This window comes from Prosopis cineraria, unplaced genomic scaffold, assembly GCF_029017545.1.
Source record: "Prosopis cineraria cultivar Desert tree isolate PC_DT_omini unplaced genomic scaffold, ASM2901754v1 PC8, whole genome shotgun sequence".
NCBI lineage: Eukaryota > Viridiplantae > Streptophyta > Magnoliopsida > Fabales > Fabaceae > Prosopis > Prosopis cineraria.
Genome location: NW_026555339.1, coordinates 18,997,830 through 19,015,178, shown reverse-complemented (window position 1 = coordinate 19,015,178; position 17,349 = coordinate 18,997,830). Strand labels below are relative to the sequence as shown.

The 17,349-nt window shown below is 30.6% G+C and overlaps 1 protein-coding gene across 1 annotated transcript in view; it reads right to left on the bottom strand.

Moving 5' to 3' along the window:
* Positions 1 to 2,554: 2,554 nt before the first annotated feature.
* Positions 2,555 to 17,349, bottom strand: part of LOC129318254 (FH protein interacting protein FIP2-like) — a 97,078-nt gene continuing 82,283 nt past the window's right edge. The window contains exon 12 of the mRNA XM_054962951.1: positions 2,555 to 2,573. The gene's annotated coding sequence lies outside the window, so the exon portion shown is untranslated. The remainder of the gene's footprint in view (positions 2,574 to 17,349) is intronic.

Below are 17,349 nucleotides of genomic sequence, written 5' to 3'. Positions count from 1 at the left end.
GGATGAATGATCATGGTAATTTAAGGTTGAGGAGAATAAGAGTCAATTTGCGAATACCCAAATGATGTGGTTTTTATATTAATGTTGATAATTTTTCAGGTTTTAACTACAATGTCTCAGAAGCTCGGTATATAAAAGATGAAAAGGAACATACACTCAAATTTCATGGGTGAAGAAAAATCCTTAACGAAAGAATAAATATAGGACCTTTTAAGGATATTGAGATAGATGTACCTTCTTCTTCCAAGTCATTATACAACAATAAAAGAAGGAATGCGAGATCGTTAACAATTAATAGAGAGGTACCCTTTTCTCCAAATCCATTACACAATAGCATAGGAATAAGTGAAAGCTCTTGGACAACAACAATTAATAGAGAGGTATCCTCTTCTCCAAACCAATTACATAATAACATAGGAACAAATGAAGGCCCTTTTGTAGTAATTGATAGAGAGGTACCCTCCTCTCCAAACGTATTACACAATAGCGTTGGAACAAGTGAAGCCTATTTTGAAACAATTGATAGAGGTACTCCCTTCTCCAAAACCATTGCATAATAGCATAGGAATATGTGAAGGCTCTTTTGCAATAATTGACAGAGAGGTGCCCTCTTCTTCAAATCCATTACACAATAACATCGGAACAAGTGAAGCCTCTTTTGCAACAATTGATAGAGAGGTACCCTCTTCTGCAACCCATTGCATAATAGCATAGTAACAAACAGTGAAGGCTATTTTGCGGTAATTGATAGAGAGATATGCTCTTCTCCAAACCCATTACACAATGTCATTGGAACAAGTGAAGCCTATTTTGCAACAATTGATAGAGAGGTACCCTCTTCTCCAAACACTTTATATAATGGCATAGGAGCAACTGAAGGCTCTTTTGCAGTAATTGATAGAGAGCTACCTATTTCTCCTAACCCAATACACAATAGAGCATAAGTTGTTGGTCAGCTTGATCATGGTGTGGGAAAAAGAATTTTGTTTCAACTACTTATAAATGTGTTTTTATCGATAATTGTCTATGTTTATTATATTATTACCGCAATTTCTTCCATTTTAACTGTACATGTTGTCCAGTTGTGCAAGCTATTTAGTGTGTTTTCTTGAGTAATGAAATATGAACATTTATGTTCGATATTTAATTTCTTAGTTTTCATGTATGTACACTTTTAGACAACAGTGAAAGTTATTAGTTTTTTTTTGTTTAACATTGCTGGGTTTATAATATTTAGATGAAAAAAAGTGAAATGAGGATTAACAGAAAACAAATGATTCTTGGAGACTTATAACTGTTATTAAGAAAATTAAAATACAATAATTTTAAAAAATTATTGACAATTAAAAATTTTAGGCTCGCACACACGCTTTTTCTTGTCATCACATTAAAACACTCTTCGTTGTAACAAACATAAATAATAATAAATAAAAGAAACTTAAACAAATTAACTTAATGTTATAATGATAAATTAATTTAACCAATTTAGAGACATTTAAATGATTTTTAAGCAAATATTCAATTTTTATTTAAAAAAATATGGGAAATTGATAACGCTGGATTTAGAAACAATTATAAGCTATATCGAGATTATTAGAAGACCCAAAACATCCACAATTTACACAAGTAATACTTTTCTATATGCCTTCAAGGCCCAATATAATGCAGTCCTTTTAAGAGAATAAAAAAACTTCTTCGTTACTATTAATTTGGCAATTTCAAAATTCAAAATGTTGGTCTAACTTTAATTTAAAAATTCATAACTAATTCTAAAAGACGAATATGAGAGTGATTCAAGTCTCTAATTAGAGATCTTGATTAAGTGAACCAATCCCTCATCTGATTTATTTATTCCATCAATGCTGAATCTCATTTTTGGTTCTTCACAAACGCAATCTGCCCACAGACTATAATCGTTAGCGGAAAAAAAAAACATAAATCATAGGCAATACTAGGTTATTTAATAAAATCATAAAAAACTAATTTCTTATTGGATAAATTAGTAACGACACCATCCAATTGCAAAGTGAAACATGTTACAAAAAGAAGGAACATATATATGTTATCTTTTTATTGCGATATTATTTAGATCCGTATATCGTTCTATATTAAATTAAAAGAGTTCAAACTTATAAAGGGGAATTAATTTATGTAAATTGAGTACATCCTATTCCAATTAATGTTCCTCCATTCAATTGAATACAGCCTTAATCAAATTGAGTAATGCTTCACTATTAATAAATGTATACATTGAGATCCAGAAAACCTCTTATCTCTAAATTAGCTCCTCGTAGGTCAGCTTCCTCTAGATTGGCATTTGTAAGATGTGCATTCTGAGATAAAGATACTAACTAATAAATGGATAAGGAAAACCTGATGTGTTTAAGTATACAAAATGATAATCAATGGAGGAATTCACCAGGACTTCAACAACATAATCCACAGGGATCCACCAATAATATTTACACAATAAAGTTTTATGAAGAACGACATTACTCATAAATCATGCCACGTTTAACATGTAAAAGTTCAAAACTCAGGTCAGCTCTGATATCAATCTTTCAAACAAGCATCTGTAAAAATTTGAAGTTTTAACATTAATACTTAGACTTTGCCACTAACCTTTATTTAATCAATAAAAACAATACAAGGAATATACTATATTGTTATTGTTAGGATGTCTAAGTTGAATGGACTAAAGTTGATGATGTGGAAAATTTTATATTGGATAAAATTGAGTTTAATAAGTAATGTAAAGGGAAATGATGTTTCTTTCCACTTTATACACTACTAAAATTGATGTGCTCAATTTTTTTTCTTTCTTTTCTAATATCTCTTTCACTGTCGCAGTCACTTTTCTTTTTCATTGTTCCCCTGCTGGTTTATTTCTAGGAACTTCTTTACTTGTAATGATCCTAAATTTTAAATTAGTTTTATACCAAATGGAGAGTGGTAAATTATTAAATCTTATGCTAGCAATTTTTCTAAAGGTCCAGAGTTTAAATTTTATTAAGAAAAAATTTTGGCTTATATTGTTTTAAAATTATAGAAAAAATTTTGTGCCCTTTTTTGCAATTTTTTTATGCTCTTTCTTATAATTTTCCCAATTTTTATTTGATCAGATTTTTATCTTCTCCTTCCCGTCATATTTCGCGTTTCTGGCATTAGTTGAGACAGCTAGAGAGTTCGTCCAGAACCTTCACCACCGCCCTTGGATCTTTGATCTCTCCTTCGTTCGTACTGGTTGCAGCCGTCGGATTAGAGGCGGGCCAGTGCTATTCTGCCAAACTTGGATCTTCTTCTTCCTTCTTTGACTAAAACCGTTGAGATCTTCTCCCTCCTCTGTCCATATAATCGTGCAAACGTTCAAGATTTCTTCTCCCTTCACCTTCGTCCTTGGTCGTCCACCACTAGTGACCGTGGAATTGTCAAAATCTTCCTCCTCTGACAGTGTGGCAGCTCGTAGGTAACAGGTTTCCTCTTCCCTGTTCAGCTGTAGGTTTGTCTTCCTCTCCCTGTTTCTGCATTGTTGGCCCATCTAAGGTGAGAAGTCTTGATTTTTCTCCTTCCCTTGAAACAAGAATCTGTTCGTGTGAGTGTGTGAAGTGTTAGAGTCGAAGTTGCCATTTTTTTTTTTTTTTGTCTCAAGTTTTGCTGCTGCAGATTCTTCTTCCTTCCTTCCCCTTGTTCGATCGCCTAGGATCTTCTCCTTCTTGGTGCTTCTCTGCTCTTTAAATCCTCTTTCAACCATTCATGCTGGTTTCAGGTGAGGAGCTTCGAATCTTCTTCTTGCTAGCTTTGCACGCATGTGTGTGTGTATAAGTAGTTGAGATAACATTTTAATTTGGTGTGTGAGGTTACTGTTGTGCGTGTTTATGGAAATGGGGTAGGTTTCTGAACCAAGCCGAAATTTTAGTCTATTGAAGAAGATGCAGTGTGTGCTTGGACTATAATTGAATTTATATTGATTTTGTTGAAGAAATAAACTTGGGATGCTAGAATAAATTATGTATTGACGCTGTAGAATTGTTGGAGAAATTGTAGAATGGGATTTGAAGGAAGAACTTAGTATTAAAATTTGAAAATTGATGCCTATAGGATGATTGGAAAAATGCTCGAAAGAAAGAATATTGGTAGATGAAAAAATTTATATTTGTCACTTATATTTGATAGACAAAATCATAGAAAACATACATCAACATACCATTTAGATTTGCACGCTAGGATGGAAAATTTTAATGAAGCTCCACGTTGATTTGCCTTATCAAATTCACATCTTTACAAAGCCAAATAAATCAAGTTTATTATTGTTAGAGGCCTGAGACAATAGTGCAATTATAAAACAAGTGTATCTAAGCAACTAACCGACGCAAATTTGCAAAGTCAATGATGGAGCCCTCGGCATTAACATGCTATCAAATACGATGGGCTTGAGGTTAATTAACATGAGAATAAAAATTGTATGTAATGTGGCATGGTACAAAAAAAAAAGGTTATGTAAATTCTTGGATGTATGGACCCAATGCACCACATTATTCATAGTCCATTGAATAAAATTGCATCACTTCAATCAAATAAAATTGTATGTGTCATTATTCTTAATGACTTAATTTTTACAATAGAATTACTAATTAATTTAATATATTTTCTCTCTCTACTGTTATTAATATCAAAATCAATTTATATTTAATATTATCTGAGTGTCAAGTTTTTATTAGATTGATCATGGATGACATGGTGCTTTGAGACCATCTAAGAGTTTCTCAATTTTGTAAATATACATCGTATTTTCAAAAGTAGAATATTGAAAGGTCATATATAGGTAGCAACTACGATTTACGTATGATTAGCCGGAACTTTCCACATAAAAGGTTTGCACGTAAAAATGAGACATTTTCAAGATATGCAAAGCTGAAATTCACGTCCCGTAAATCTTGAAATTCCATATAATGAATGTTATCACAAGGAATGTATAAGCAAGTCTCTAATATTTTATATTAATTATTAGCTTATCAACTTACTATATCTGCAAGGTTAACATAAGAAAGATTGTCTCCTTCAAGATCTGCAGCCTTCAAACACCATCAAACTAAGTCTATAGGACAACCAAGAACTATTTTATAATTCAAATATTTTAAAACAACAATACTTTACCTCTAAATTAGCACCTTTTAGAACGGCTCCTTCTAAATTGACATCACCAAGAACTGCATTCTAAGCAGATAAAAGTACAATAATAAAATATATTAGTAAAAACTTATATCTTTCATGGATGAGTTAATCATTCTAAGTTTATTTTAAGTAGGGAAAATAGCTATCAAGGACCTTTATATGAAATTTATATCAATCAAGAATAAGTTGTTTTCAAAACTCAAATAAAAAACAAGCCTAAATAAACTGTTGTTAATTTAGAACTAATTATTGTTAAAATTTGAATAAATACTTGTCGATAAAAGACTCACCTGAATTAACAAGTATTCATTTGAGTTTTGATAATAAATGATCTTTAATTGATATAAATTTTATATAGAGGTAGGTCATTGATTGCTATTTTTCCTTTTAAGTATTTAGTCAAAATGAATCTATTTCGAACCTGGAGTATCATGCCTAAGTGATTATAACCCTTTTCACTGGGATCAATACTTGTTGGTAGCCACATAATGGGTTCAAACAAAATTCCCAATGGATGGCCTGCTGAGAATATATAAATGTCCCTAATGAGGCTTTTGGCAAGAAAATTAAGATTTGGAGACATGCGAGATAGGCTTTCAAGGCTATGGAATGGTTTTAATTTTGAGTTAATAGACAATGAAAATGGATACTTTGTCCTCAAGACTGAAGGTATGCAGTTCAGACAAAGAATTTTAGATGGTATAATGATCCTAAATTTTAAATTAAATAAATTTCTCTTCTGATTAATATTTTAATGAATTGTTTTAATTTTATAGCAAGGGAAGAGTAGTAGTTTATTGAAACTTATACTAGTAATTTTCTTAAAGGTTTAGAGTTGAAATTCCATTAAGTAAAAGTCTGGTTTTCTTTGAAATTAGAATTTTGTGTCCTTTCTTGTAATTTTTCTTGGGCTTCTTCTTGCAATTTTCCCCATTTTATCTTTTGATCAGATTTTATCGGCTTCGATTCATAAAAAAGACCATTTTTGCGTTCAATTTCTTCTTCACCGACATCTTTTTCCTCTTCTCACTTCACCGTCAAACTCCTCCCTCACTGTCGCACTACTATCCTTGCTGTCGCTTTTCTCCTCTACAGGCCAAATCTCGTCGTCGTCCTGCTCATCTCATTGCCACCGAGAGTTGCCGTAATTTTCGCCCTGCTTCACGTTTTCCTGTCGTCCTCCTCTGCTCTCTGTCTATGTGTGCGTGGGCGTTATTGTTCTTCATTTTCCTTCCTTTTCAGCTGCTGGGTGTTGCATCCAGGTGTGTGATAAGCTCATCTTCGCTTCTTGTTTCATTGTTGTTGGCTGTGTAAGTTCAAACACTCATGCTCCCTTAATTTTCGATCAGCTGCCTCCTCCCTTCGGTTGTCGTTGAATCTGAGTTGGCATCCTTGTGATTGTGGCTGCCGTGAAGAACCCTCTGAATTTAACCATTTGTTTCCATTTTTCTTTGTCCTACGGTATGCCTATATTCCCTTTTATTTTGGGTGCTGTTGGTTGAGTGAGTGCTTGCTTAAATATTCAAGTTAGGATGGTTTGTTGGAACTTGCCATTAAATGGAATTTGATTTGAAAGTTGAATTGGATTGGATTTTGCTCTTGGCAAATTAAAACTGGGAAGTATAAAGAAAAAACGGATAAGAAGAAAAGATATTGTTGATGGAGGGTTGAGGAAATATTTATTTAAGAGTCAGTTAGGATGCCTAGAAGGTATTTATTAAAATGCTTAAAAAAAGTAATTTGGTTAAATTAAAATACTTAATTTTTAAATAGAAATTTAGTCATGTATGTTTGTGATTGTTGGTGTTTATAGATAATGTGATGCTAAGCTTGAGATGTTTAAGAGAAGAATTTGGCAAAATTCAAGTTGTTGAACTTTCATATTATTAGTTTTGAAGGAATACGTGTAATTATTTAAGTCATTAAATTGGGATCCTAAAGCACTTAGAGTAGATTGTGTTAAATTAAATGATAGTTGTGGCATTTTATTAGACTTTAAGAAGGTACAAAAGGAATGAAAATGTCTTCTCTTGCTGTAGTTGGATTGTTGATAAATTACTAAATTGGTAATGAATTTATTATTGTATAATTTAGTTGTGATGTTGTTTTAGATTGAATTTAAATGTCACTAAGTGCTTAGAAATTCCTTGATAAGTGATTTTAGAATTATAATTTATTTATTAGGAATTTTATGAAATCATTTGAGATATAAGTGAGAAATTGTAGAGGAGTAAACTTTAGAAATTATTGAAAAATTTTCAAGTGAGTGGATAGTGTTCCAAATAATTTTTGCAAAGTGTTTATAGAATTCCTTTATTTAAATTTTAAATTTTAATATTATTCTTTTATAAGTTATATAAGCATTTTTGTCAATTCTATTATGATTTATGTTATGAATAAAGATTGATTGAAGCTTATACAGAATAAATGGTTCTAATTTTTAAAAGTAATTTAATTATTTAACTCTATGTTGATATGAAAGCTTTTAATACATTAATTCGTGCAAGGAGGAAATAAAAATGAGTTTAGAAATAGAAGATAGTAGTTGAACAGTATACTTTGGAAATGAAAATATTGAGTTTTTTTTTAACAACTTGCACGCTTGATTATTTTTACTAGAAGGATTAAGTTCAGAATGCTGGATGCTAACGACAGTTTTGTTAGCCCTTAGCACGCTATGTTACACCTAGCTAGTAGGGTTCTTGTAAGAGGTGTTAACCCCATACATAGGGCAACACACGTGAAATGGAGGAATGAATATTTGTGAACATAATACTCACGTTTGTTTCATGGGCTTCGTGCCTACACTTGTTTTGCAGCTTCTAGCTGCGCTTGATTATTTCGTAACTTTAAGCCACACTTGTTGGTGACTTGCCCTAATAAATTGTCTGTTCACACTTGTTGGTTACTTAACATTTTGGATTGTATATTCATGTTTGTTAATTGTTTTGATTAAGTCCTCCTAAGATGTGAAATTTTGAAAATTTATTATTTTTAAATTTATTCTATTGAGCAAACTGTTATTTGATCCTATATAATTTTATATTGCAAAATTTTCTCCTAGATTGGATTTAAAAATTTATTATTTTATATTAGTTATTGACAAACATATTTTTATTATATCATCATTTGAATTCCTTTTGTATATTTTTATTTGTTATACGATTCTTGATAACCTCTAAAATTCTAAAATTATTGGTTTATTTCATGATTTTGTTGAGCAACTTTGTCATTTATTGTTAGCTAAAATTAAGTGTGTGTTTTAATATTCCATTAACTTATTTTAAACAAATTTTATTAATTACTAATTTTATATGTTTTATCTATAATTTTGATTAGGACGCTACTCATCAAAAAATTTCTTTAGCCTCAGATAATGTAATTGCCCCTGCACCTCCTGATCATTGAGGGGCTTTATTACTTTTTGGATGACGGAAGCACACTTCAATCATTTATTTTAATGTAAATATTTGTTATATTATATAATGATAGTCAGTGCTCCACGTGTGCTGTAATTAGGTCCTAGTTTTATTTTGCTAATATATAATTGTTTGTGTGGAGTTAGTCTCCTTTGTTGGATTGACTAACAAGTTTTATTATTATAGAAATTTCAAAAGGTCTAAATTACAGGAGAGGCTCTGCCAGAATTTTTACAAAATATTTAAGATTTTACGAACTTCATAATTATATATATAAATTAATTATCAATATTTTAGCTTAATCTCTTGTTAATCAAGACTTATGGAATATGAGTTTATCTCATATTTCATGCCGGTCATACTCTTAATACTAGGGTGTGACAAATGGGATCTGTGGATCATCACAGGACATTGCCTAGCTATTCAACATTGGAACCCTAACTTTAATTGTTAGGTTGTTCAAGTTTGAGTGAATTTAAGAATCTATGAGAAGTCTCACATTGAATATATTGAGCTTAATAACTAATAATAATAAAAAACAATTATCTATAAAATTGAGTTTTAAAGTTTTGAGTGAAGGTGTGGTATCTGTCTACTACTCTTGTTTGTTTTTCCTCTCCTTATTCCTAACATTAATTAACCGCAAGTTAATGGAATCTAGAAATTGAAGAGAGATAAATTTGCTAGGATAAGTGTGGCGCTTGATCTCAGCAACAAACTTCATTCCAGGTTTATTATCAGAAAGAAAATCTTCAATCAAGAACATACTTTATTATTAGATTTTGGTTTTCATTCAATCATATACAATTAATGGTCTAGCGGTCAATACAATAAAAAACAATGACTTTTAATGTTGACAAATCAAAGTCATTGCCAAAAGTCTACTTTTAGTGGCGATAATATGTCACCGCCAAAAATTGCCACTAAAAATAAACTTTTGGTTGCAACACTTAAAATTTGACACTAAAACTCTATTTTGGTGGCAACTATTAAGTGAACTTTTAACAGTGACAAAAGTATTTTTATAAAAATAATTTAAAAATTAAAATTAATTTATATAATTACTTCTCGTAACAACATTTGTCTCTATTAACAGGATTTTTAAAATATATATATAATTTGAAATTATATGAAATAATATATAAAATTATCATTTAAAATTATTAAATTTTAAAAATTTAAAATTAAATAAAATCATTCAAAAGATACTTATGAAATTAGATTTCTTATTTTATGTACATGATTAAAAATAAATGATATATAGGATCATGAAACAAAAAGAATAATAGTGAAGATGTGTTAAGTTTAATTATTAAATCATTTTTGAATCTTGTATTATTCATAATCTTTTTTTTTACATATGTAGCTCATATGTTATTAAGCTAGTACTTTAATATGATAAATTAAAATCTTGATGGGTTATTACTTTTAATTATTATCAGATTAAGTTATATATAAATTGTTATTTACATACAAATACATAAATGATATTGGGACGTTAAAGTTATACAGAAGTCGGGAGATGCAAATGATATTATAGATTACTTGGCATATTACGCACTTGATGCTTAACTTGGTATACACATTATAATAACCTTAAAATTTAAATTAAATAAAAATAATTTCAATCGATGTTTTATTTAAATTATTAATATATCAAGTGGAGAGTGGTAGTTTAGTAAAATTTATATTAGTAACTTTCTTAAAGGTCTAGAGTTTGAATTTTATTGAGCAAAAATTTAGTTTTATTTTATTTTAAATTATAAAAAAATTTGTGCCATTTCTTATAATTTTCTTTGTGTCCTTTCTTGCAATTTTCTCAATAAACTTCTTGAATCAGATTTTCTTCCCTACCATTGGAACCTCACAGAACATACGAGAGTCAGATTTTATTTCGCGTCGGTTCTTTAGCTCTCCCTCTCATCTCCATCATGTTCCTTCTCTGAACCTCATCGTTGGCGATTTCATGGATGCCTAACGATGGCACGAGTACTCCGTTCTCCTCTATAACAACTCTGCAAAACCTCCACTTCCTTCTCTGTTTGATGCGCTCAACGACTCGGAGGAGGCTAGGATTTGCCTCTTATTCTTCGTGTCTGCATCTAAGAGTGGTCGAGATGCTGCATCATCATCAGTGGCTTCACTCGCTGTTGCACCTTTGTCCGCAGCTGTGTCGGCCATTCTTGCTCTGTCTCTTTCTCTCTTCAGATCTGGCGTGGTGTTTGTGGGTGATCAGAGAGTTTGGGTGTCTTGAACGTTGCTCCCTCCATCTTCTTCCAGCTGCCAGCGTGATTAGGAAGTAAGTATTTGCTTCTTTTCTTCTATTTTTGGTGGTCCGTGATGTTGCACCTAAGGGGTTTGGGTCCCCTGTTTTATGATATGGCTGATTAAGATGGGGGCTAAAATTTTATTTAATTATTCTAGCTGATTATTTTTAAAAGTGTAAAAGGGAAAAAAAATTGAGTTGCTGTGGTTTGAAGCAGTGAGGGAAGAAACTTATTGAGTATGTATAATATCTATTTGAACTTTTAGTTGAGGTTGCTAATTTTAGTTGTTGCTAAGTGTTTGATTGGGATTAATTTGAGATATTTAGCGTTTCTGATGATGCTTGAGTAACGTAGGAAGTTGACCTGATCTGTTGGATGTTCGTTGTAAATTGACCTTGATGCATTGATGGTGTTTCTTGAAGCATTACAAAGAAAGGATTAAAGGAACTTACGTCTTGTAGCACATTATAAACTTTTAAGAAAACATGAGTTTAACTTAGATTATTGTATTTTATGTTAAAGGAAATTATAGAGCCTATAATTGTTGTTTGAGATTCTTTTCTATGCTAGAGTGATAAGTTATTTAAAGTTGCTAATTTGACTTGATTGATGTATGACTAAGTAACTACTATTCTTAGAATCGAGATTCTTTATATTCTACAAAACTAATTAAGAATTGCATAGCTAGAGTATTATTGGAGTTATTATTATCAGATTTAAGAATTTCGAAGAGATCATTGTTTTGAGACAGTGAACTAAGAACAAATAAGGTTTTAGAAAATCTTATGGATGTTTAAATAAAGCATAAATAGATAGAGTTGTAGCATGGGAAGTTTAGTATTATTAGCTTGTTGGTTTGTTTGATTAGGTAATTAGTGGAACTATCAAAGTATAAGTGAGAAGCTTGAAAAGGAGCAAGTTATAGAGATAATTGGAAATGTGTAAGGTGAGTGAGTAGTGTCCCAAATAATTTTTTTACAAAGTGATTATAAGATTTCTTTATTTAAATTTTTACGTTATTCCTTTATAAGTTATATAAATATTCTTGTCAATTCTAATTTTATGATTCATACAATCCTCTTTACTTACCTCACTTTTATATTAATTAATTTATTATGGAATCTTCTTTACATTGTTAAGGAATATTTGGATCCAGTACATTGTTAAATGAATATTTATTCTAAATATTTTTGTTGTTTAAATTTTATTATTTATGTTACAATTATAATATGGTTATTCATGCATGGAGAAATTTGAAAAGAAAATTCGATAGTTGAATGTTATATTTTAGAAAGAATGGTTTTCAATGAATATTTCAACTCTATGTACGCTCGATTTAATTAGGGGGACTAAGTTCATGATGCTGGATACTAACAGTAATTTCGTTGGCACTTGCACTCCATGGTACACCTAATTAGCAAGATGCTTTAGAGGTGCTAGCCTTGTGCGACGGCTAACGCACGTGAAATGGAGGGATGGTTATTCATGAATATAGTATTCACGCTTATTTTCATGGGCTTTATGCTTGTGCTTGTTTTCCTGGCTTTGAGTCGTGCTTGTCAGTTATTTATCCTCATGGACTATGTGTCTATGCTTGTTGATTACTTATCCTTGTAAATTTTATGTCCATGCTTGTTAATCATTCTGATAAAGTCCTGCTAAAAGGAAATTTTTTGGGAAACTTATTATTTTTAAAGTTTTTCTATTAAACAAACTTTTGTTTGATCATATATGATTTTATATAGTAAATTTCCTCCTAGATTGAATTTAAAAATGCATTGTTTGATATTAGTTATTTACAAACATTTTTTATATCATTGTTTGAATTCCTTTTATATATTTTTATGAGTTGTATGGTTCTTGATAACCTATAAAGCTCCAAAATTATTGGTTTATTTCATGGTTATATTGTTGAGCAACTTTGTCATTAATTGTTAGTAAAAAATTGGGTTTTAATATTCCATTAATTAATTACTACTTTTACATGTTTTATCTATAATTTTTATTGGGATGCTACTCACCGAAAAATTTCTTTGATCTCAAACAATGTAGTTGACCCTACACCTCTTACTGATCATTGAGGGGCTTTATTACTTTTGGGACAGCGGGAGCATGCTTGAATCATTTATTTTAATGTAAATATTCACTATATTATACAATGGTAGTTAGTGTTATTACACATATACTGTAGTTAGATTTTGGTCCTATTTTTTTATTAGGTAATTTGCTAGTGTGGAGCTAAGCTCCTTTTTTAAATTGGCTGATAGGTTTTGTTATTGTAAAACTTTTGGAAGGTTTAAATTACAGAGGAGATTTTGTCAAAATTTTACAGAATATTTAATATTTTTCAAATCTTATATTATATATATAAATTAGTTATCAATATTTTAGCTTAATCAAATATATTTAAGGCTTATAGAATGTAAGTTTGTTTCATATTCCGTGCTGGTCCTAACCTTAGAATTAGGACGTGACACACATGGCGTTTACTTCTTCTACTGAGCTCTAATGTTTTTTGGACAAGGATTTGATGTGATTTTCCTAATGTATTAGGTTTTCATTGTTAAAAAAAATAAGTTACTAATAAATTTTTATAATTAATTATTACTGGGAAGAATGTGAAAATTTATTCAAATCCACTTTGTTATGAGGTAGAGAATGATTAGAGGTTAGCTAGATTGATCACATATGAGATCCTTGTAATTATCTTGTATTGTAAATGTGACATTCTAAATTTTGGACTCAGTAGCTCATAATATGCAATAATTTAGTAAACTACTAAGCTCAAGTAGTCAAGAGTCCCAAAAGTGCCCCAAAAAGATGGAATAATCCTCAAGGGCCAAATCATAATTTTAAAGTTAATATTGGACAAAAGCGTAATATTTTCAGAGACTTAAAGAAAGCATTCGGAACCAAGAAATGAGCAAATTAAAGTTTAAAAATATCCAGGATAGGCTAAAAAGGAAATAAATAAGGTCTAAGAGGGTAGCAGTGGTATCTAATATAAATCTTGGAGAATAATCAATAAAATTGCTGTATTTAAATAAAGGTAGAGTTATTGACAACTTTATTCTTATGTCCTAATTCTTCTAGAAAAGGATCGTAGTTAGATCTAAGAATCATAGTAGATTTAAAAATGGCTTAGTGAGATTGCGGTTAGTTCTTAAGATCACAGTTAGATCTAATGGTCACAATAGACCTAGTAGAAAGTTATTGAACCATAGTGTATACAAACAGTTCTCTAAGAAGACAATAGTCTAGGATGAGTTTAAAATACCAAGACCTCTTCAATTTGGCCAACTATTATGGAAAGAGTATCCTTAATTTTTCTTAGATAGCACGGCTACTATTAAGGCCAAGAAAGGAAAGAGAAAGAAAAACAAGTGGCCTATCTGGAGCCAAATAGTAATTATTATTATTCAAAGTTAATTATATGTAATTAAATAAATGAGAGTATGAAAAGATACCTAGAGTTAAAAATAAAACAAGAATGAACATTAACCCTAAAATGTCAAGCTCAATTGGGGTTAAAGTGTCATTTCTAAGAGTTTTGGGTCTATAAGTACATGAAATTACCCAAAATTCATGAAAAATTAGAGGAAATTAGTATATAAAAGGAAGAAATATTTGGAAGAGTAATGCCAATTTTATTGGTTAAGAATTTGCCAAATAAGTAATTATGGGATTTAAATTATATTAAGGCAAGGAAAATACCAATGTTTCTAACCATGGATAGGAAGGAAGATGAGACAAATCCAAGCCCAATTTTGGAGGCAAAAATGGCGTGGATAATGGGCAGAAAAGAAGGAGGAATTTTAATTTTCCTTGGCCCAAATAAAAAGGAAAAATGCCTAGTTAAAATTAAGGTGGGAAATTAGATATTTTGGAATTCCAATATATTAAAAATCGGTTCAATCTTCCACTAAAACACCACCACCACCATTCCTCCTTCCTCATTCCTCAATTCGGTCAACATGTGAGAGAGAGAGAGAGAGAGAGAGCTTGGGTTCTTCCATGGTGGATTAGAGAGAGAAGAAAAATGAAGCAAAATCACCATCTAAACTCTATTTCTACATCAAAGTGCCTTCACAAAAGTTGTTCCTCTTATCAAGAAGAACATTTCTATGGTTTTAATTCTTCAAGAGGATGAGTTTGAAGTGGGCATAGATAGATGAAGTAGTGAAAAAATCAAGAATAAGTTAGCACATTGAGAAGAGGTAGGGAAAGAGCTTCTCTTGAGCTATTTTTCATAATTTTGCTTGAGTTTTTGTGATGATGGGATGCTGCCCTATTTCATTGAAATAATAAGATTTGTATTTGTTGATTAAATGGTAGACAAGGGCATAGAAATGGTCATATAGATGTTACTTATTGATTATTATGTAATAAACCCAGGAATTTTAAGTAAAAAAAAAAAATATATATTTATTGTGTTTTAATTGTGGTTATATTAATTTTGGGACAATAATGACAAGAGGGAGTGTTAGTATAGTGGAATTGTTGCACATAATTTACCTACTAGGTCCAGAGTTCGAACCTATTGAAACATATAGGAGTTATTTTTTTATTATTTTCAACCTTTAAAATTACCAAAATGCCCTCATCCTATTAGATTAAATTTTCTCTTCTTCCTCTTTGTTGAATCGTTTTTTTTTGCATTAGAGGGAGAGAGGGAGAGAAAAATCTAAAATCTTGTGTGCAATATCGGTTTCTTCTGCCATCTCCAACCTCTAATCTTTCTTCTTCATTCCTCGCCATCACTAATGAGGGAGACGAGTTGTATGAGGTCACTGTCACTAGTCTGCCATGCTCACAGCACTTTTCTGCTCTGTTTCTTATTGCTAAATATTTCCTTCTTCCATTATTTTTGTTCATAAGTGATGGGCAAGTGAAGAGCTTGTTTGGTGTTGTGGGAGGACTAATTTGTGAGTTGAGGCTATTTTAATGTTGTTTTATCCTTCCCCTGTTTGGTTGAAGGTTCTATTCTTCTCTTTATTGTGCATGTTTTGTCAGATACTTGAGGTGAGAAGCTTCAATCTCTTTCCCGTTGCTATGCGCATCTAATTCTGGGTTGAAATGGTGAAATATTGTGAATTTTCCTTCTTTCATGTGCTACTTGTGAATGTCATAGAATGGGAAATTTGATTGTCACAACCAGTACTAAGGGTATGACTGACATAGAATCTGAGATAACTCACATTGTATAAGCCTTAATTAACCAAAGATTAAACCAAATTATTGTTATAGAATTTATAAAGTTCATAAAGTGTTAAATATTTGTAAAAATTTTAGAGAGAGTCTTCCTTGTAATTTGGACCTCCCAAAATTTTTACAGTAGCAAACCTGTCAGCCAATCCAGTAAAGGAGATTAGCTTCACACCAATAGATTTATATTAACAAAATAAAATTAGGACATAACTATGGTACATGTGAAGTCCTAAATTTATAATTGAATATACTACATAATTACATTAAAATGATTGGTCAAGAGTGCTCCCCTATCCAAAAGCAATATTACCCCTTAGTGATTAGCAGGAGGTGTAGGGTCAGTTATAATATTTAAGATCAAAGAATGTTTTTGGTGAGTAGCATCCTAATTGAAATTCAAGGACAAGTATAATTAACAATAATAATAATAATATATAAAATAAAACTTAAATTAAGACAATCAATGAGGTCAATTTCTCATAAGCCACATGATTCTATGTACATATATAAATCATATATGTATGAATTCAACTAATGATGATATGGCATTATAATTTGCTTTCATACTATAATGAATGTTATAAACAAATGAGAAATAGGAAACTTTTTTAAAAATCCATATGTAAGAAAAATGCCAACTCATTCAACAAATAATATTTTAAGTAAACGATAGTTTTTAAATCTAAATTTAATATAAATATATATATTTTTATTCATGGGACTTAATCAGAACAATTGTCAACCAAGGACACAAAACCCACGAGAGTAACTAACCAACAAGTATGGATACACAGTTTATGATGGTAAGTAACCAATGAGCGTAGGCTCTAGGATTAGTGAAATAGGTGTCAATACAATGCTCATGAATCACCATCCCTCTAATCCACACGGCGTTGGCCTTCACATGGGACAAGTATCCTACAAGTACTCTACTAGTAGGTGTTACTATGGCGTGTCCAAGGGTTAAACAAAACTACCATTAGCATATATTTTTTTAAGATCAATCCTTCCAATAAAAATGACCAAGCATTGAAGGATTTGAAAAACAATTCAATGTTTACATTTCCAAATAATACCATTCAACTACCATCTTTCATTTCTTCAACTCATTTTCATTTCTCCTTGCATAAATTATTTGTGTTAAAATTTTTTATATCAACATAGAGTTAAACAATGAAATTACTTTAAAAAAATTTAAAACGCGTGTTCTATATTAACTTCAATCCATTCTTATCCATAACATAAATCATAAAAATAAAATTGACAAGAATGTTTATACAACT